The 21,897-nt window shown below is 41.0% G+C and overlaps 1 protein-coding gene across 7 annotated transcripts in view; it reads right to left on the bottom strand.

Moving 5' to 3' along the window:
• Positions 1 to 21,897, bottom strand: part of ELMO1 (engulfment and cell motility 1) — a 491,925-nt gene that overhangs the window by 452,596 nt on the left and 17,432 nt on the right. The window contains exon 1 of one of the 7 annotated variants that reach the window (XM_032483697.1): positions 8,011 to 8,151. The exons of the other annotated variants lie outside the window; for them this stretch is intronic. The gene's annotated coding sequence lies outside the window, so the exon portion shown is untranslated. Of the gene's footprint in view, positions 1 to 8,010; positions 8,152 to 21,897 lie in introns of those variants that run through there. 7 annotated transcript variants of the gene reach the window in all.

Genomic DNA, 21,897 nt, shown 5'->3' with positions numbered 1-21,897 from the left:
GCTCAAGCTACAGAGGAGATGAGGAAAAAAATGGCTTAAATGCTTCTAGGGCCTTGTCTTTTGCTCATTACGTCTTAGGGTTCATTCCATCATTCATGCAAATACGTGTGTGCCCTCCTTGGTCAGGTCCTGTGCTGAACATAATGAGTTCAGTAAACAGCCACCTTTTTGGGGTGGCTGGTGAAAAAGCACATTGTAAGGAGGAAATCTGTACTATCAAATTCTTTCTTTTTTTTCTCTATTTATACATTTTCTGCCTTCATTGCAAATGTGAAAGGTTGCCATTTGTTTGATACTGAATTCATTATGACAAAACATTGGAGGATGTAAAACAATGAGACAGAAAATATTCTTAGTAAGCAAAGCAAAGGTAATAAAAAATATTCTGTCTTTTTTTTTAATCATCTTTAAAATATAAATGTTGACTGGAAGACTCCAAAGGTCCTTCCAAGTTTAAAAGCTGACGACTCATCAGTAATCAGGAAAATGTAAATTAAAACAGCAACAAGATACCATGTTCACCTTTCAGATGAACAAAGATTAAAGAATTCTACAATATCAAGTGTCAGAATGTGGAGCAAATAGGATCACGTACACTGCTGATTGGGAGTATAAATTAATAGAACTTGGAGAACAATGTCCAAATAGTAAAACTGAATAAATTCTATGGGGCTTTTATTCAATGTCTAGGATAATCAAATACATGCTTAGGGTGATATGGATAAAAATATTCATTGAGGAATTATTTGTTATGGCAAAATTGGAAACAACTTACATGTCCATCAATAGATAAATAAAATGTGATACGGTCTAAAGGTGACCCAATACACAGCAATTAAATATAAATAAACTGTATGTATATACATGGCTGAATCTCAAAAACATTAACAAACGGGCAAAGCAAGATGCAGAAATATATACATACTCCATCATTATGTCAATTGGAAAATAATACTATATATTTTTCAAGGATATATGTGTGTACATATATATTTATATGTAAAATCCATGGTTCTCAAATAGGAGTGGCTCCTCCTCCCCTGGGCACATGCGGCAATGTCTGGAGACACTTTTCTTTGACATAACTTGGGCACGAGGTGTTACTGGAATAGAATGGGTATTAGCCCGATATTCTGCTAATCTCCGACGATGCAAGGAACAGCCCCCATAACAAAAAGTTATTTGACCTAAAATGTCACAGTACTGAGGTTGAGAAACTCTGCTCTAGAAATATGGAATGCAGTTATTTTTACACATTAATTATTTAACTAATAATCTCCTAGCACAAATTTAACTCTCCTGGCATGTATAAACCTTTTGTAAAGTTATAATCACCTATATATAATATATAATAAAAATAATAATGCAAGCCTACTTTATTGGCTGCATTAGAGACTCTTGACTAGATTTCAAGATCTGCAGCAGGGCACGTGCATACTGAAGTCAAGCCTGTCCCAAATTCCTAAATTGTTCTCACTTTATTCAGATTCACTAAACTGCACATTTTTGTGTTATCCATTCAAAACCTTGCAGCACACTCTGCAAAATTTCTTTATACTCAACTTCTAAGAAGAAAAGACTCCTGCTTCAAAAAATACAGGAAGATACACTTGCTCATTCTAACTAACCTGGGACTAGACCCATAAACATCAAAGTCAAAAGGTAGATCAATCAAACAATAATCTTCAAATTATGCTGATGCAGAGACAAAGCTGCATCAAGAACTCCAGGGCTATTTAAAAAACATATGTCTGACCAGTGGTCACTAGAGACTAGCGCCAGGCAGGGTTTGGGGGAGCAGGCAACTACAGAGGCAGAGATGTAGGGCGGGTCTGTAGTGATGGATCAGTTCTCTCTCTTAACTGTGGCCATGGTTACATGCATCTGCATATGCAATAAAACTTCATAAAACTGCATACACAGACAACAATGGAATGAATGCACGCAAAAAAAAAAATGATGAAATTCCAGTCAAGCCTATAATCCAGTCCATTATATTGTGAAGTGTCAATTTCCTGGTTTTGAGAATGTTCTAGTTAAGTAAGATGTTATCATTGGGAGAAACTGGATTAAAGAAACTGTCCATACTATTTTTTTTAACAACTTCTTGTGAGTCTATATTTAGTTCAAAATAAAACTTTAAAAACTAAAAGTTAAAAACATGTCACATATGAAAACATGATCAACATTTAGGAAATTACAAATTAAAACAAAATAACACTACATATTTATAAGAATGGCTAAAATCCGAAACCCTGACAGTATCACATGCTGGTGATGATGTGGACTCATTAGAAGTCTCATTCATTGCTGGTGGGAATGCAAAATAGGAGAGCCATTTTGGAAGACAGTTTGGCAGCTCCTTACGACACTAAACATACTCCCACCACAGGATCTAACAATCACACTCCCTGGTATTCACCCACATAAGCTGAAAGCTTATGTCTACATAAAAAACCTGCACACAGATGTTTATAGCAGCCTTAATAGTAATTGCCAAAACTTGGAAACAACTTAAGACATCCTTCAACACAAGAGTGGATAAACTGTTATCCTGCCACATAATGGAACAGTATTCAGCCATAAAAAGAAATGAGTTAGCAAGCCGCAAAATAACATGGATGGACCGTATATGCATATTTCTAAGTGAAGAAAACCAGTCTGAAAAGGTTATATACTGTTTGGTTCCAACTATATGACATTCTGGAAAAGACAAAACTGTAGGACAGTAAAAAGATCATACTTGCCATTACTTGGGTGGGGGTGAGGAAGGGGAAAGATGGGAGGAATCAATAGGTGAAGCACAGGGGATTTTTAGGGCAGTGAAACTATTCTGTAGATACTGTACTGGTGGATACCTTCATCATACCTTTGTCAAAATGCTTAGACACATTTAAAACAAAGAGTGAACCCTAATGTAACCTAAAGACTTCAGTTAATAATAATGTATTGTTATTGGTTCCTCAGTTCCTCAGACAAATGAACTACACTAATGCAAGACATTAATAACAGGGGAAACAGCACAGGGAGAGAGGGGATATGAGAAGTTTCTGCACTTTGTGTCCAATTTTTCTCTAAACCAAAACTCCTCTAGAAATATAACATCCATTAATTTAAAAGATTAAGTAAAAAACATCAAGTCTATTCATAAGAGAAGCCCACTTTGGAGGTGACAGGTAGAGTGCATGCTTGGCATGCATGAGGTCCTGGGTTCAACCCCCAGTGCCTGTTAAGGGGGGAAAAATTAATTAAATTTAAAAAAAAAAAAGAGAGAGAGAGAAGCCCACTTTGGTAAAGAATAGCAAATACTACATGAAGTACCAACAGCTTCAAGGAGTTTATATCTGTACCATAACTGTATCGTCATTTTCTCCATATGAAAGAAACAGCTATCATGTGGCAAGGGCTAAAGAAAATAATGCTTGTGAAAATTATCTGAAAGCAATACAGACCCCTGCAAACAGAGATGTAACTCTAATACTGTTCAGGTGACACAGCAGATAAGCCTATTGAGGTCAAAACCCCCAATTTAGAATCCAGGCAGCTTCACTATCTGATTACATGTAACTGTCTGAGATATGTTGGAAAACAAAGATGGCAATGAACACAGATAACCCCTTATTTCTCTCAAATGCATTTCAGAGAGATTCTGCTATTGGTGGGAGGGGAAAATAAGAACAGCAGAGCGATATTTGCACACCCATGTTCACTGCACCATTATTCACAATAGCCAAGGGGTGGAAGCAAACTAAATGTCTACTGATGCATAAAGGGGTAAACAAAATGCAGTAGATATGTATGGTGGAATATTACGCAGCCCACAAAAAGGAAATCCTGTCACATGCGACATGAATGAATCTTGTGAACATTATGTTAAGTGAAATCAACCATTCACAAAAGAACAAGTTCTGCATGATTCTACTTACATGAGGGAGTTAAACTCTTAGAAGTAGAAAGTAGAATGGGAGTTGCCAAGGTCCAGGGGGATGAAGAGCAGGGAATGAGGAGCTCTTGTTCCATAGGTATAGAGTTTTAGTTTTGAAATATGAAAAAGTTCTGAAGATTTGTTGCACAACAGTGTTTGTATAGTGAACACTACTAAACTGTATGCTGAAGAATGATTAAAATGGTAAATTTTATATTATGTTTTTTTACCACAATAAAAAGATATAAAATCACATCAGAAGCATGACTGTCACAAAACATTCTGGAAGTTAAAACACTGACTACTGGTTATGACACTGAAAGCCTGAGTGAAACTCTGACTCAACAGAGGACAGAGTCCAGCAGAGTCAGCATCATAAACCCAGGAGCAAAGGACTCCAGGAAGCTGACACACAACAGAGATTTTGCAAATGACAAAAAAAGTAAACAAAACAAGTTCCCTAAAACCTACTGGATCCTAGAAGTTCACAGGGGGAACTTTAGGTTGTGACTTCACTTTGAATGAATGCTGATTTCCATGAAATATCTTCTCAACTACTAAAAATATTAAAAAGGGCTCTCATTAGCAAAGCATTAGTTTTGTATTTGTTTATATGGATCATTTCATTTAATCCTCTCAGCAACCTGATATGGCAAATGTCCTGATTATTTATTGCTGTGTAACAAGCCATCTCAAAACTTACTGCCTTCAAACAGCAACAGTTATTTACTTTGCTCATGAAACTACAATTTGGCCCGATTGGGCAGGCATGGCCGGTCTAGGCTCCATTTGGAGGCAGCCAGGGCAACTGAGCCGGGCTTGCTGCAGGATCCACTTTCCAGATGGCTCACTCATATGGCTGGCAAGTTGAGCTAGCAGTCAGCGTGGCACTCAACCAGGCCTGTCAGGGGCCTCAACTCCACCCACTCAGGCCTCTCCAGGGGCAGCTTGCGCTTCCACACAGTATGGCGGCTGCCTCCCAAGAAGGACCACCACAGAGCAAGATGGAGGTGCACAGCACTTTTATGATCTAGACTTGCAAATCCTAAGCGTCACTTCTGCTATGCTCTGTTGGTCAAGGTGGTCACAACATTCCACTCAAGATCAAAAAGAGGTCTGAGACACAAACTCTATTCCTAGATGCAAGGACTGTCAAAGTGATATTATAAGAACATGTGGGATGAGAGATACTGGTTTGACCATCTTCAGAAAATTGGTAATACTTCCTGCCACAGGAAGTGTTATCAGTATTATCCCCACTTTGTAGATAGGGAAACTGAGTTTTGGAGAGGTAATTAACTCCCTCCCCCCTCAGAAAAACCCTACAGCTATTAAGTAATGGAGCCAAGATCCAACCCAGATACATATGACTCCCAGAGTCAGAGCCCTTAATCACTCTTTAACTACTCCAATTTTCTGCTTCCCACTTCCTCTACAATTCCCACTCTAATTACTTTAAATTCAAAAGTCTTTACTTTCTTTGGATATGAAAGGTTAATTTTATGTCATTAGCATGAAAATAAACTTGAACTTCCCAACTATAGCAGTTTAGTGACTGACACATTGATGGTTCTCTAAATTTTTGCTAAATTAGATATGTCTTCTTTCCTGTACTAAACTATGAACTCCTTGAAAGAAAGGAAGCTTAGTAAAACCTGACATCTACATACTTGATTCACCTCCTTGCATACAACAGGAGTTCCATAAGTGCTTACTTCAAATGTATCTACTTGTTTACATGTCTATCTCTCCAGCCCTCCACGAGACAGTGAGATACCAAGAGACAAAAACAGAGGGCTGGAGGCCTGGATCATATAGCCTCCGTGCCCCACGCCCCACCTCAGTGGGGCCTCAGTGTGTGTTATACTGAACACACGAATGAATAGATGAGTGGCATATGGGGTGAAAACAGAATGAACAGTAATCCAGATTTATAATTACTTTCTTCATTCAAATAAGAAAAAATTAATAGAGAAATGAGATCCCACCATTGGGTCTGCTGGCCCAGCCCTAAACGAAAGCAACCTGACACATTTTGGTGGAGAAAGAAAAAACAGTGGGTTCCAGATAAAGCTGCAAAGGAAAGAAGACACAAGTGGAAAATTTTTCAGCTGTATGAAGAAAGATGCTATTTATAAGCATCTTCTCTGACGCTTTTTTGACACCCTCCCGACTAGGATGCTGGGGTCAGTACTGATGTGCTTGAGGAAGGAGGAGGAAGGAATTCGTGTTTACTGATGCGCCTGCACGCCAGGCACTCTGCTAAGTAAGAGCTCGGGCTTCTACTCCCACGAATACTTTTTCATATAAAACCTAGAACAGCTGGAACAGGAGCAGGAACCAAAAGTAGCATGGCATTTTACTGGCTCATAGAAAACCATTTTAGAACCAATTGTGGAGATACAGCGACTAATTCTACCTTACCAATATTCTAAATGGGAAATCCCACTGGTATTAATGCTGACTGTCAATGGATGAATTCAAAAGGCAATAATCTCCTTCCATACACACATCTTTGTAAAAAAAATTAAGTCTCCTTTCTTTCATTTACCACCCAGCCCCTGGTTTCTTCTGAGGCTTTCTACATCTATGACAGCTCTTCTTTCTTTTAAAAAAAAAATCACTACAACAAGTTATACAGTCTTTCTTTTCCAGGAATAAGTGGATAAAGCGGATTGTAGAGGCTATGAAAATGGAAAGTGATAGCGGAGAAAAATTAAAATCTTCATGCTTTTCATCCTCAAACTTCTTTAAATAAAATTTAATTTTGCTGGCTATTGCCCTTTAAATGTGTTAAATTAGAGAGAGGTAATGCACACTGCTTTTCCAATTTCTCTGTTGTATTAAAGAGTTTTTTTCCATGCAGTCTACAGAAATGGCCTTTTTTGGGGGCAGGTGGATATGGAGCAGACTTAGCAGTATATTGTTGTGTTGAGAAAACTAATATTCATATGACTAATGAGCATATTTTTCCTTATCTGGTTCATAAAAATTTCCCCTGTTACTTCTGGTAATTATCAAAAACACTGACGCCAAAGCACACACATTCTCCATTTCGCAGAACCTTGCCTCCCACTCCAGGAGTAACCTTGCAATGGTTTGAGGTCACATGGTCCTGGATGGCTTTTAGTCTTGATATCACACGAGGATGGTGGCCCGCACCTCTCCTTGCTGTAACCACTGCTTTATGTTTCAGTCCCAAGTATGTATTTAACTAATCTGTGCTCCACAGAAGGGAAAATTCTGTTGAAATTAAAGTCCCCTTCCTCACTCTCAACCACCTTCCACTTCCACCCACAACATAAACGTTCTGAATGAAACAATACTAACCATCATTTGGTACCACGGTTCAACCACATTATTTAAGTTACAGAAAATAATTCTTAAGGTTAGAATACATTTTATAAAGCAATTCTAAATCCCTAAATAGGAATGAGTTCTTCGAAAGAACGAATTGAATTCTTAAAAAAAATCAAAACGGAGCTGGATGGACCTATTCTATGGCGCTATTCTCAGGGTCCAAGGCAGCCGTGGGGCCCTCCTTGGGTGCTGACCGGAGGCGGCACCCCTCCCTCCAGCTCCACCTCCACCTGAACCACTTCTGCTTTATCTCTCTTATGTAGTAAGTTTCTGCTCCAAGATCCCTTTTGAATAAATTACCAATTTTTATTTTAAATCACTAGTTTAGCAGATGAAAATACACTTTCAACATTATTCATACCATAGTTTACCAACCCAGTCTGGCATGCCAACTAAGATGAGTAAATGCTGCAGGAGAAACAACTAAAGGAAAACCACGAATATGCAACTATTGTTTTTGCTTCTGTCATTTTTTTTTTCGAGAACAGTAGTGGTTTTAAAATTATGTGTGCACATTTTTTGACACTCCTGCCTTTAAAAAATGACTCCTAGTTCTCCCTCCCCTTAGACTGGCCTTTGTTAACACACAGAATGTTTGGGAAATGATGCTATGTGGTTTCCAAGGCTGGATCATAGAAAGGATACAGCTGCCACTTTATCTCTGTCTCAGAAGTTGGCTCTGGGAGAGGCCAGCGGTCACGCCAAGAGGACAAGCAGCCACTTACCAGTCAGGTGAATGAGCCACCTTGGAGCAAATCTTCCAGCCCCAGTCAGGCCTCCAGATGACAGCAGCTCCCGATGACATGTGTCTATGGCCTCAGGCCAGACCCTCAGCCAAAACCCCTCAGCCAAGACGCTTCTGGATTCCTGACCCACAGAAACCGTAAAAGATAATGAAGACTGATTGTTGATTTAGCCACTAAGTTTGGGGCTAATCTGCTATATAACAATACTAGTACAAGAGGTTTTTTTTTCTTTTTTAACTGCTTCACAACATTTACACTCTAGCCAAACTTAGATTATTTATCCTCTTCCTAACTCTTCCTCTGTCTAAAGTTCCCATTCTTCCCCCATCCCCTCACCCACACAGGACTCCTCATCTCCCCAGGAATCTTCCCCTCCTCCAAGCCCCTTAGAACTTTTTCTGTGCCTCCCTTCACATTTCATGGTTTGCGTTAGTTATCTGTGTGCCTGTCTCATCTCCCTGACCAGACCGAAAGACCAGGAAGGCCACACGTCTAAGCAAAGAGTCTAAATCAACTTAGACTCCACGCAAAATCCTTTGCACAGAGCAGGCACTCGGCCCATTTACGGAAGAGAAGGAAATACCATGTGGAACAACATGGCAGGAAGGGCAACCACCAAATGAACCAAGTCATATAAAGACATTTCTCACTTCTCAGAAGAAATCCCCAGGGCCAAAAGTGAGTGTCCATGTGACATGCAAACTTACAGCCCTTAGTTCTCTTTTTCTCACTGTCTAAAACCCCAACCTGTCATTCAGTGAAGCATCCCCCGGCACTCTTCTGAGCACTGTGGGAAAACCTGCAAGCAGTAATGCAAAAGGGTAAGTTAGGGGAACTCAGTTTATATCCCCTGGGATACTTTTATATTGAAATAATATTAAGTGTAGATGTGAATCAAATAGCAACGGATGGCTAACATGTCATAATGGCATTCATTTCGCTAAGAAAATTTAAAAAAAAATTTTTTTCTTGGATGCTAGCAGCCAACTCTAATATTGTAGCAGGTCTATGGGAAACTACCATATGCAGAACGGTACCTCTAAGAATGCAACTATAGACATATTCACCGAAAACATCTGAGGCAGGGAGAAATCGTATATACTACATGTAGAATATCAACACGTACAAGGGCAGGAACAGAGAATATTAACATCCTCATCAATCTAAGTTAGGGGTACCCAGGTCACTGGCCATGGTGGATATTTGTTTCCTGTCTCTCAAACAGCCATACTCCCATTCACTCTCCCTAAAAAGTATCAGATTTTTGTCCTGGCATTCTTTGGTGATCACCCTGCTTATTCGCTAGAGAAATCTGCCCTTTGACAGCTCCAAAGTTCAACTCTGGTAGAGAGAAAAACAAAAAAGAAATCAAACCCTAAGTGACCTAAGGAGTAGCTGAATCAAGCTATTAATTAATTCTACAGCTCCCTACACCTCTAACCTTTTCACTTAATAAACTTTTATTGTTTAAATTATTGGCACTGGGTCTTCAGCTACTTACAATCAAAGTCATCCTAACTGCTAGACTGGAAAAATCTGAAACAACTCATTCTGGGTGCATGACAACAAATCTTACCTGCCAGGAAAAAAATAAGAACAAATAAACAGTTATCAGGAACATTCCAAAATCATTTAATACTCTTTTCTTTTTCTTCTTGGAGACTGCAATGCACGTAAGCACATACCATACATACATTAAAGGCCTTGGAATTTTCCAGAAATAAAAAACCTATTTAATTTTTTAAACCAGTTATCTAGGTTGAACTGGCCTTGGTATTACATATTACACAAAATCAAGCAGCATCCTATGTTCTAAAACACAAATTTTGGGCCATAGTTTTCATCTTGATAACAACTGACTGAATTTTCAAGGTTATCTATATATGAAGCTTGTGAATTTCTTAATTCCATGCTAAGATCTCTGGCAACTCAGAGCCCTACTGGGATATCTCCCACTGCTTTCAGCTACTTCTTGTGCAAATTAGCACAATGTCAACTTGAACAGAACAAATTAAAGCAAAGTGAATCAATCCACTCGTCCAAATTCACATTACATGAAAATGCAGAGGCCTCCTGAGTCACTGAAAAGTCCTAGGCTGCATCTGTAGATTTCTCCTCCAATGCAAAGAGGTGCCTGAATCTGCAATATCAGGAGTTTAGGGTTCAGGAGCATGGGATCCCAAACCAGAATATTCAAACCCTGGCTCCACCGCTTACCAACACGTAAACTTGGCAAGTTTGATTCCCCAGGTCTCAGATCCTCATTAGGTACCACTCAAAAGTCTAATATTGATATAAAACTTAAATAATAATTATCTAAAGCAGTTAACACAGAGCCTGGCATATAATAGGTGCGTAATAATCTTCACTGCTGTTGTTGTAGTAATTAATACTAGAAAGGAAAGTAGTTAATGTACAAAAAGATATACAAAAAGGTTTATCTTCTCAAAGATATATCAGAGCTTCAAGGGAAAAGAAACAGGAAGTAAAGTAGTAATAACTTTCAATATAAAGTAAATGGATCCCACTTAGTTAAACTTAGATTATTCGCTTTGGGAAGAAGAAAGAAGGGAGTATATTAAAAATAAATAGCACTTCAACAACTCATAAACCAAACAGCTACAGCACATCTTCACTACGTCCTGAACAGAATTCCCAGAACACCCACAGACCCACAAACAAATTAAGTTCAAAGTAGACTTCCTAGTGAAAATACAGCCTTTCTAAAAACCAATATTTCAGACGATCAGCACCACTAAACGAGCATGCAAATTCAAACCTGTATTTTCAGATTTGCAACAGACTTGTACCAGAAATAAGTGAACTAACTATAGATAAGTTTTTATTAGACTTCAATCTAAAGCTAAGCTTTATTTAGGTCTTCAACTTGTAGCATCTATTTCCCAAATCAGATGTGCTGCCAACTATAAAACTGATGACCCCAATTTCACAAAGATGAATCAGGGAGGAAAACAGCATTTGGACTTGCAGTCAACTCTTAGCTTTTACCCTGATGGATGATATAATAGCGTATTCTCCAAGGGCATGGACTATGGTTTAGAACCTTGCGAATCCTGTTTCTACTGAATAATTAAGCCAGCAGAATGTGGTTCAAGTTTCACTGTGACTATGCTACTTGTCAACCTCACATAACCTCAGGAAGGACCTGCACCCAGGCGTGGCCCCTGGGATCCTGGCAGCAGCAGCATTCACACATGATATGAAGTGCAGCCTGGAGCTGAGCCGTGTACAAGCCAGGTGTCTTACAGGACCCCCCTGAAAAGGAAGACACATTTGCTCAGTCCAGCCAGAGGCTTAGATTCTCTAGAACTTGCCCAACAGGGTTACTCTGCGAGCACTTTAAAGAGCCTCACTAGAGATTTCAATCAAGCAAATGCTTGAGCAAAATTAGCACTGACAACAGCCTTGAAGGCAAACTTGTGTGCAGATGAGCCCTGTGGGCCACAGCTTCAAAAGAGTTAACCTCTGCTTCACCATAGTGTTACTTTGTGGGTGGTTCATTCACTTCCTCAATTGCTCCAAGAGCTAGCTTGTGAAACCCCAGGCCTGGAAGTGAGTGGCCATAAAAGCTAACCCTGCTGAGCACTATCCAGAAGCCAGATGCTATCCCAAGCCCTTTCTCATTGAATTCTCCCAGCACTCCGATAAAAGGGTATTCCTATCACCTCCGCTATACAGTCAAGAAAACTGAGACCCAAAGCAGTCTTACTGGTGATCACACCACTGAAGTGGGCACCCAGGACTGGATCACAGGCAGCTGTTATGGGTTGAATGGCATCTCCCCAAAAGCTATACCGAAGTCCTAATCTTCAGGATCCGTGAGTGTGACCGTACCTGGAAATAGGTCTTTGCAAATGTAGTCAAGTTAAGATGAGGTCATTAGGGTGAACTCTAATCTAATCTGAATGGTATCCTTACAAGAAGAGGAAAACATTGTGCAAAGATAGACACACGTGAAAGAAGACAGCCCAGGGAATATGGAGGTAGAGATGGGAGTTACGCTGCACAAGCCAAGGCACGCCTGGAGCTACCAGAAGCTGGAGGAGCCGAGGAAGGATCCTCCCCTAGAGTTTTCCCAGCAAGCGATGCCCTGCTGACACCTTGATTTTACACTCCTTGCATCTAACACTGTGAGAGAACAAACTTCTGCTGTTTTAAGTCACCCAGTGGCAATTTTTTAGGGCAGCCCCAGAAATTGAACACGGCAGTCCGGGTTCTCGCCTTTTCCCTGCCCACACTCCCCACTCAACCCAACCTATCTGTTAAAGAAGAGAAACAAACTTCCATTCCACCATACTTTCCCAGATTTGAGACTGTGACAGGTAGAAAGTGCAACATATTTTGAACTATCTTGACTAGTATTTTTAATCAAAGTTGAAATAAGAGTATTCTGCCCCTAAGGAGAGATCAGCCAGAATCACTCCCCAGCTTCCAGCCCCTCCAGAGGCCTGCAGCTCCACTGTCTTCCAAGCCGTCAGCCACTTAGACTGTCTTTTCAAAGCACAGTATCTGGTAACCTGGCCCAGTTTGCTGCAGTGAAATATGGCCCATGGGAGATTCTAGGACCTGGAACTGTATCTACCCAGGACCCAGGGGTGAGAAAGGCCACGAGCAAGGAGAGAGGCAGGAGCTGGAAGGGAATGCGCTGCACCAGCAGAACTCTGTACCTGCTGAATATCAGTGCCAAGGATGCCTCAGAGTCAGCTCAAGTAACCAGGTCAGCATCTGCAGGTCAGATTGGGAACAAGAAGCATCAGGCCAGGCCAAGCGTGGAGAAAGGGCTAATCTAAGAACACACAGTGTTCCCAGGAACAGGCAGGTAGTCAGAATCAGGGAAGTTTTCATGTAAGTCTTACGAGGACGTGTCAGTCACCAGGCTGGGGTGGGAGGCAAATTTCAGCTTCTGCAGGGGATGCCCAGGAAGGCAGGAAGGAGAGACTGGTTCTTCTGGCAAGGATTCTGGAGCTTGGAACAAAACAGAAGCCAGGTACGCCAGTCTGCCAGGGTTGAAGAGCATCCAGGGTGATCTGATTAGAGACTCCTTCAGCAACCCCACCCCCCAGCTTCCAGGGCTGGCCCTGCAGGGGAGGGCCGGCCAGGGAGCACTCAGGAAACAGGCAGGCTGTGACCCAGAGTGGACAGCTCACCTTGAAATGCAGAAAGCGCTTTCCTGGTGGAACAGGGACAGGGTTCCAAGCTCTATTCTAGAACCTCCACGGAGAAATAATCCAAAGCAATACTGTTGAAATACTTGTAATTAAAAATCTAAACAGAAAACCATATTAATCCAGAAGAGAGGTCTTTTTTCCTTTGTTATGGTGCTTGGTGAATAGCAGAAATAATTAGGGGGACGTGAGGAAAGAGGTGGAGATTTCTGTGACTATGCTATCTGGAAATATCAATCAATTCAAAATTTTTAGTGGTTGGGTGGGTTTGTTTTGTTTGATCTGTTTTCCATTAAAATTGTGCTTTTCTTTTGTTCTGTCAGATTGGTTGTGAAGATTAAATGTGATGCAATAGCACTTTGGGAACAATAAAATATTAGGCAAATTAAAGGCTTGCAATATAGCCATTTATAAGGGAGGATCAGTAATATCATTATTTAAATAAATACAATTTGCGAGATGCAGCAACCATAGAGATGAGAATAAAGTTTTGTCACTCATCTATCACCCAGAGATGACCAATGCTAAGATTTTCATAATATCAGTGTTTTTTAATTTACTCATTATTTATATAATTCAGATTGTACTGTTTCATATCATTCTGTGTCCATTTATTATATTATATGCATTTGTCCTTGCACAAAACGTTTTATCATTTGTAGTTACTGTAATCGTCCTTTGCATGAAGACATAATTCAAGCATTTACCTGTCACTGGACAATTAGAATGCTTTAATTTTTTCACATATGACTAATGCAGATTGAACATCTTCAAACATAAATCTTTGCCTCGCGTGATGATAAATGGTAGATAGGTTCCAGACAGCCTGGATCTGCCTCCCCACCCAGGCCCTCAGCCCCTCACAGGCATTCAGAGGCCGAGAGGGAAGACCACTGAGTCACAGCACCAGCCGGGTCACAGGCTCTCAGCGTTTGTAACCTGATGGCTTCCCAGAAAGGATGGTGCACTTTTCCTCTGAAGAGCAGCGTGAGGTGGCTGGCCTCGCACACCCTTGCCAGCATTCAGTGCTCCACGTGGACGCCCAGCAAGTCGGAGAAAAACACATTCTATATGTAGACATCTAAGAACAGAGATCCATTTGGTGCGATGCTAAGGAACCGTAATCTGTAGGGCTTCTTACTTGATCAAGCCCTTCCCTTTCTCTTTCTAAATAAATATCCACTTGTGTACCTAAATTTGTGTCATTTTCTAAAGTAAGCCCCAAACTTCATAAACTTCAGGCACCACAAACATGAACTCACAACTGTCTAGAAAGAACACAGGGCCATGGCAGAGAGGATACTGTATGCTAATTATTCCAATTGCATTTTCCACAAGCACATGGCAAAAATACATGTTCCAGTCTCCTCTGCATTTGGCCACACCTGTGATTGAGTTCTGGCTAAAGAAAGGCAGGTAGACGATGGGTGGTGTGTTGGGGAGACGTTGATGCCAAGGGTGACCCCACGGGACTTGGAGGCCATCAAAAATTACATTCTTCTTGTGTTGCCATTGATATTTTGGTGTCACTGTAAGAGCATTTAGCATTAACTAAGGTGACTAAACCAAAGCCTTTAAAAAGTTTGCCACACCTTTGATGGCTCTCCTTGCATGCCTGTGTCATGATTACCTTGCTCACTAGGCATCTTTCCTTCTTAATTCCAACCCAGCAAGGAAAGTTGATTTACCCTAAGTATGCACACTTGTGTCTGACACCCTTAGATTTCACTGCTGGAATCTCTTCTGCCACGTGGTCTGCAAAAGTAAAGCCCAGAACCGTAAGCCACGTCTTCCTTTTAAAAACACACTCTAAGCAGTAGAAACTCAGTTCTTAATGAGAAGGCAGAACGACTGGCAGTTACACAGTTTCCACCAAACACTTTGGAATCCTGAGTTTTCTGCAAAGGAGCACAGATGTTCGTATCTCTGACAACAGCCAGAAGCTTCTTGCCAACACATCAGCCCATTTCAAGAGAAAAACAGACACAAATACCAAATATATGCCAAATTCTCTCTCAAATAGTTTTTTCCCCCTATTTTCTTATTTCAGCCAACTTGACTCTTTCTACCTTGCCCACTGCATGTTTTCTGATCTCTCAGTACACGCACCTTTTGCAGTTATCAGCCAAGAGGGCTCAAGATGGCTTGTATCCTTCAGAAACCTAGTCTCTTCTACATCCAGCAACTCCCTCAAACACCTTATCAAAATAAACATCACAGTTCTCTGGGGCCACAGTGCTCTTTCCCCAGATGCCAGAAATCTTTCCCTGGGAGGACAGTCAAACTCAGGGTTGGAAACCCTCTAATATAATCACATCTTCTAAACTCCGGGCTGTTCTGAAACTATTATCTCAGTTCAACCCTGGCTTCTTCAGGGTTGACTATGCAGCAAACAGATGAATCTGCAAAAGGAAAGGATGGAAAATAAGAGGATTTATCAAAATTAGGAGTTGCAATGGATTTTTCAGGAATGCTCTTCCCACAGGCAAAGATGAGAGAACCATGCGTCATAAACAGCAGCAGGAGAGGGCTGCCAGAAGGGTTAACCACTTTCACTGGCCAAAATTGACCCCTGTGCCTGGGGTTTACAAATGCACTGGGATTTAACCACAGGGAGCTGTAGCCAAAAAATAAAAAAAGGATGGGCAGTGATGTTTCTGACCTGAGAGAGATCAGGGAGCCAATCTATGCTCCCAAAATGCAGACAAGAGGTGCCTCTGTCCCCATACAAACGATGACCTTTAAAGACTGCAGCTCACAATCCAATTGCATTGTGCAACTGAGATGTCTGTGGCCCAGTCTGACTGGTTAGCACTAATGGTTAGACCATCTGGCTAATAAGATTACAGCCAGTCTCAGCATCAGAAAATTAGCTTTCCTCAATTTCAACACCACAAACCTATCCTTACACCAACTTGAAACAAGCTCACAAAGCAAGCAAAGACGATTCACAGATTACCAATTACATACATAGCATCTAGAGAAATGAATTCAATGAAAAAAAAGAGTTTGCATTGTTTGTCAAAGTCTTTTCGAGCCTTGAAAGGGTCTTACTTCTGTGAGTTTAGACAAAGAATTTGCACCTCTCTGGCCAAGAGATTAGATGTTATTGGCTTAATTCATCAGATTGCCACACACCACCCCTCTACCGCCCCGCAAATCTGCGCTTCCTTTTGACCTGAGGGATCTGGTACGAGTCTCAACACATCAACAGCATTAATAGAGAGAAGCTCATGTGGTTTTCCTGCCTTTTTTAGAGGATTCAGCAGTTGGCAGGAATATACACTTTTAAGGGAATTTTGTTTAGTCATGAAGCAATTGGCTTTCACGATTTTAAATGTTTTGGTGAATTTTTAAATGCCTGAACAGGTGTACAAATAGACAGATAAAACGGGCAACACCTGCCTTCATATTTAGGAAGAGGGTTTTAGAATTAGTTAACTGTAAAAGCTCCAAAACACATTCTGGTAAAGATGCACTGTAAGATTTCTCTGGAAATAAGCAAAACCATGATGCCACACTAAGTCAAGTCACAGGGTGTACAACACCTCCAGAGGGCATTTCACAGCTCTTCTCCAGGAATGGTGGGCACCATTTACATGCTTTCCTATTTATAGTTCCTAATAAAAGCTATCATTCATTGGGCACTCCCCACATGCCAGGCCTGTTAAGCACTACACAGCATCCTCTAGAGGCCTGTATTATTATCTCCATTTTGCAGATGAGGAAACATATTCAAAAGCATCACATGACTTAAATTCTCATATCTAGTAAATGGAGAAGGTGGGCTTCAGGCCTGGCTCTTTCAGGCTCCAGGTATCATGCTCTTTGACCTGCACCAATATCTTCCACATTACAGCTTATTTCCTAAAAATACTGGAGGGAAAAAAGTCCACCATTTCCCTTCAAGCCCTTTCATCATTCTATGTAATCAGATATTCCTCTTCCAGCCTACAGTAAACTCCTACAGATACGATGAAGCCTGTGTCTTCACATAACCCCTTAACGCTCTGCTTTCACTTCTGAGGCTACATAAAACTTGCAGCTTTCCATTCTATTTCTCAAACATCTATCCCAAGTCTTAACCTTGTTATATCAGTATTTTATTTTTTGCCTCCTTTGCCCAGAAATAAATGTCTGATTTTGCTGTGATCCATAAAGCCATGTAGAATGAAATAAACAATTCCTTCTCGGGGAAATACCCTCTTGGGGAAACCTAGATTGCCATAAGAAACCTAGAAATGATTTTGACAGGCGGTGTCAGATTCAATTCCTTTTCTCTTCTTTTAAATCATAAATGCCATCCACCAGAAAGAGTGCATTTCTAGTCACTAAAATACCCTTTTCTGAAATTGCGGACACCCTTCTTTTAAATTAAATTGATCTGATTGAGATGAAGTGTTGGGTGAGAGCTCCCTGAAAGCTACACTGGTGGACCTCAAGGGTGGGGGCCTCTGGGAGGCAGGGAGCCCCTGTGGAATGCAAAGGGAGGTCCAGCGTGGCACTCCCCCCTTTCCCAGGACAACAAAGCAAACTGTAAAGAGTCATGAGCACACCAGTGTCAGATGGCCATTTCCTCCATAGCAGAATGGTCTTTCTCAGTTACAAATTCCTTAGAGAAGGAAATATGCAAGAGGAAAAGCCATTTGCTTTGTCGACCTTCTCTATCTTTCATGCTGGTTTTGACCAACTGGGCAGCTCAGAACCTCTAGCCCATACTAAATACTGTACCAATATCAGCCATTTTTCATATGCTTGAAACGTATGATGCAATGGAAGCTATGCCTCCTTCCATTCGTCCTTTTCAGTATTCATGAGCAGAGATTTACAAAGCCACAGTATGCTGGATAGTTCAGAAAATCACCAGATGGACACAGTGCCCACTGCCCACAGGTAGTTCTCCCAGATGGAAGCCATGAAGGACCAGCCATTTAATAAGATTCTGTGTCCCATCTCCGCTGGGACTAAACAAACTATATACTCCTCAGGAATGTATCAGTATTAGCAATTTGGGTAGAGCCTTAGAGATTCTGGCGTTTTAGCAACATGGCCAAAAGCCCAGGAATCAAAAAACAGATGTGATCTGAAAATTCTAGCCAATGAAACAATTTAGCAGTGCTGAGAAATCTATAGAGATGATTTTGCAACATGACTTCTTTCATAAGTCATCTGTCTTAAAATGACTAAGGTCAATGGTGTTCAGACCTGGGCTTCTTAGCAAGGATGACCAATAGACTTACTTCAATCGAGGGACCTCCTGGGACATTTTATTTTTAACTTCCCAAAGGGCAATACACACCCAAACTAATCGCAACTGTAGTTACATACATTGGATGTATAACTGTTGAATGAGCTAGTTAAAGACAAACTCTGCACAACTAGTTTTGGTTTTGGCTAAGCCCTCATGGACCTCAGATTCCTCATGTGTAAAATGAGCTACAAGGATTAGACTAGGTCCCAAATAGGTGCTCCACAGAACACTGGCTCTGCAAAGTGTGACAGGTTTTACTGAAGAAAGAGGGAAAATGATTAACTGAGTTGGAAAACCATGACATTACAGAAGAAAACAGATTTCTAACTGTAGGCTTCTCAGCATTTAACAGGCTAATAATACATAAAGAGAATCTCCCCAAGAATGTGGTGGGAGAGGGAGGCACCCACTCCAACAAGGCCACAAAACCCTTAATTCACAAGAGTCTCCAGGCAAGTCTCTGGGTGCCTGGTGGCCAGCAGTTCAGCGCATTCAAGCTCTCGATAAATATTTGCTCCGCTGGCCTTCAAATCTCCTAACAAAAGGATCCCTTCTTCAAGGTCTTCTTTGATGTTAACTATTCTCATTGACCTAAGATCAGCTGACGTGCAGTCCATCTTTCCCTTCAGCTCTGCCTCGTTCTGACTCCACGACCTTGAGCAAGTTATTCATCCTCTCTAAACCTTGAGTTTTCTTATCTACAAAATAAGAATATTAGTATTAGTTAACTCAAAGGACTGTAGTGAGAGCTAAGTGAGATAGTGTGTATAAATCACTTTGCATCACACACAGTAAACACTCGATAAAGGTTCGCTGTCCTTGTTAATTACTCACTAACATAAGACACTGTTTGGATTTCTATCTCAGTGTCACCACAAAGTTGACTTTGCCAAGTTGGTCCCTATCCAGCCTCATCATGGCAAAAGGCAGGCTGTGGATCACATCAGCATTTCCCAAACTCTAGCTCTTCAAAGACCATTTTCCAGCCCTATTTTACTTAATATTTCTTTGTAAATGATTTTACTTTAGTCTCACCCTATGCAAGAAAATCTGTGAAATTGTAGGTTTGACGCGCTTCCTATACTTTTCCTAATATGCATCAAAATGAATGAACAATTATTTAAATATCTTTTAAAAAACTAACATTAACACCTAGGTCATCTTCAGCACCATACACTGGGAAACATTACCTTAGGATCTCCAAGATACTTTCAATAAAAGATGCTATATCGTCTCTCCTGAAAAATCACAAACAGAACTTAGCATATGCTAACCTGATCCCCCTGAGGAAGTACCATGGTTCAGAGCATCAGAGGGGTCCTTTTTAGAAACTAGATTCAAATAATTGAACGACTGAAAATCAGAGATGAAAAATGGCATGGAGTTGCTGTGACTTTCCAAAGCAAGAATGGCACTTAGAATTCTCTCCCAAGTTCAGATATTTGAACTCTTTTTCTCTGTCAAGCAAATCAATGTGTGTACTTATTTGGAACAAAATGGTTTGCCAAAATGGACAACTATTCTGCTGACTTTATAGGGGGGAAAAATGACATCTCTAGGATGTGCTACATTAGCTGAGAGGCGAGGAGGCATTTCTTAAGATATGTTTTGGGCTAAGACTTTCTCGTATTCTAAAACTGAAACTCACAAAAAGCCCAGCCCAGGGATGATGGCACCTGGTCAAGGACAGGAGCACCTGCTCCACCCCGCACACTCCACCCCCAGGAAAAGCACATGTCGAAGAAATCTAACACTCAGACAAAATAACCCTCAGTCACCTCACTCTGGGTTGACAGCAACCAATGCCGAAAATGTGTCACAGCTCACCCCAATATAACGTCGGCCTCCTTCAGATGTCAGAAAAACCAAAGCCACTATGAGATGGAAAAGAGACATAAAGAATACCGTAGACTCGTCATAAACGGAAAGACGAGGGGTACCATCTCGTAAACATTTTACGGGCCCCCAATATTCAGCCCTTTAATGAGTAGAAACAAGTATAAGTGGCAGTCTGTAATAACTTCAGTTTTAACTGCAATTATTCTAAAGCCCTTATAATAGCTGTCACCTATTCACTTCCAGGCTGTACCAAACTATAGTCGGAGGAGATGGCTGCCGACAGCGCCCTTCGCCTGTGAATGGCACGCTCTCTCATTCCTGTGGTCCTCCTCCTGGCACATCTAAGCATGAAATGAAGCAATAAAGACAGCAGTGCCCAGTTCTCCCAATTCGGAGGTCTTGGCGACTCCAGCTGCGTCCCACAGGCCCCTGTCTCTTCTTTATCCTGCTGAAAAGGGAATAAAAATTTGCTTCCCCCATACGTACTCCAAAGGCATTTTATCAGCATGAAGGGTGCATGTTTGGGAAGGAGAGTGAGTGTGAGAGTGCGTGTGTGAGTGTGTGTGTGTGTGTGTGTGTGTGTGTGCGCGCGCGCGCTGGAGGAGGACGGAGACAGCGACTTCATTTGAAAGGAATTAATATTCCAGGTATTAGTAAGATCATAAACCTATCTTCTGAGGACACGTGTCCCAGAGAGAAGAGAACTGGGTCAAAGTCACAAAACAGTCTATAAAAAAATAAAATATTTCTGAAGCTAAAATAGTACTTAATTAAAAAAAAAAACTGAGTGATCACTTTTGGCACCTGGAAAGTGGTACAGCCTGTCCCCAAATATTAAAATTGTATGAATATGAAAATAACACTTCAGAGGAGCTTTCAGAACTCAGGCTAATGAATCTAGTTACGTTGCTTCTTAACAACCTTGATTCAGTGGAACATTTGACTCCGGATGGGGATGGGGCAGAACCAGCGAGATAGCAGTGTGTGTGCTTACAGCCCTAACAATCAGGAACCGGAACCTTACGATGACATTTCTTTCTACAACACTACTTCTTTTTCAAGTCAACATGTAGCCTGAAGAACAAAACAATCAAATAAGAAGGCACATTGGAAAGACCCCTAGGAAATATTTTTCAGTCTTTACGTTTTGAAAAATTCAAAGACTCAACAGATGAAAGTATGGCAATATACAAATTAACTGCTGCTCAGAAGATGAGCTTTTTACTTTTTAAATTAATGTTCTGTCCTTAATCCAAAAGCAGAAGTAAAACATAGGATGTACAGCGCTTACGTACCTCTGTGGTGAAACGTTAGGGCCCACCCTCAGGCTTCCTCTATCCTCATGAGAATGTGTTTAAATTTAAGGTGCACTCTTGGCAGTGTGTGTAGCTCATTGATGCAAACAGCGTGGGATGGCGTCACCCAGAACTCTGTGAGTGGGAGGGCAACCAGGAAATCAACTTTCCTTTTTTCATTGTGACTCTGTTCCGTCCAGAGGAGGATTTGGGCACACATACTGTTGACTGTCTTTTTCAATTGGGGAAGGGAGGAGGCACAGAGAGGGCAAGCCAAGTCATATATTGAAAGTAC

The sequence above is a fragment of the Camelus ferus genome, chromosome 7, assembly GCF_009834535.1.
Source record: "Camelus ferus isolate YT-003-E chromosome 7, BCGSAC_Cfer_1.0, whole genome shotgun sequence".
In the NCBI taxonomy this organism is placed as follows: domain Eukaryota; kingdom Metazoa; phylum Chordata; class Mammalia; order Artiodactyla; family Camelidae; genus Camelus; species Camelus ferus.
This window is presented reverse-complemented; position numbering and strand designations above follow the sequence as displayed.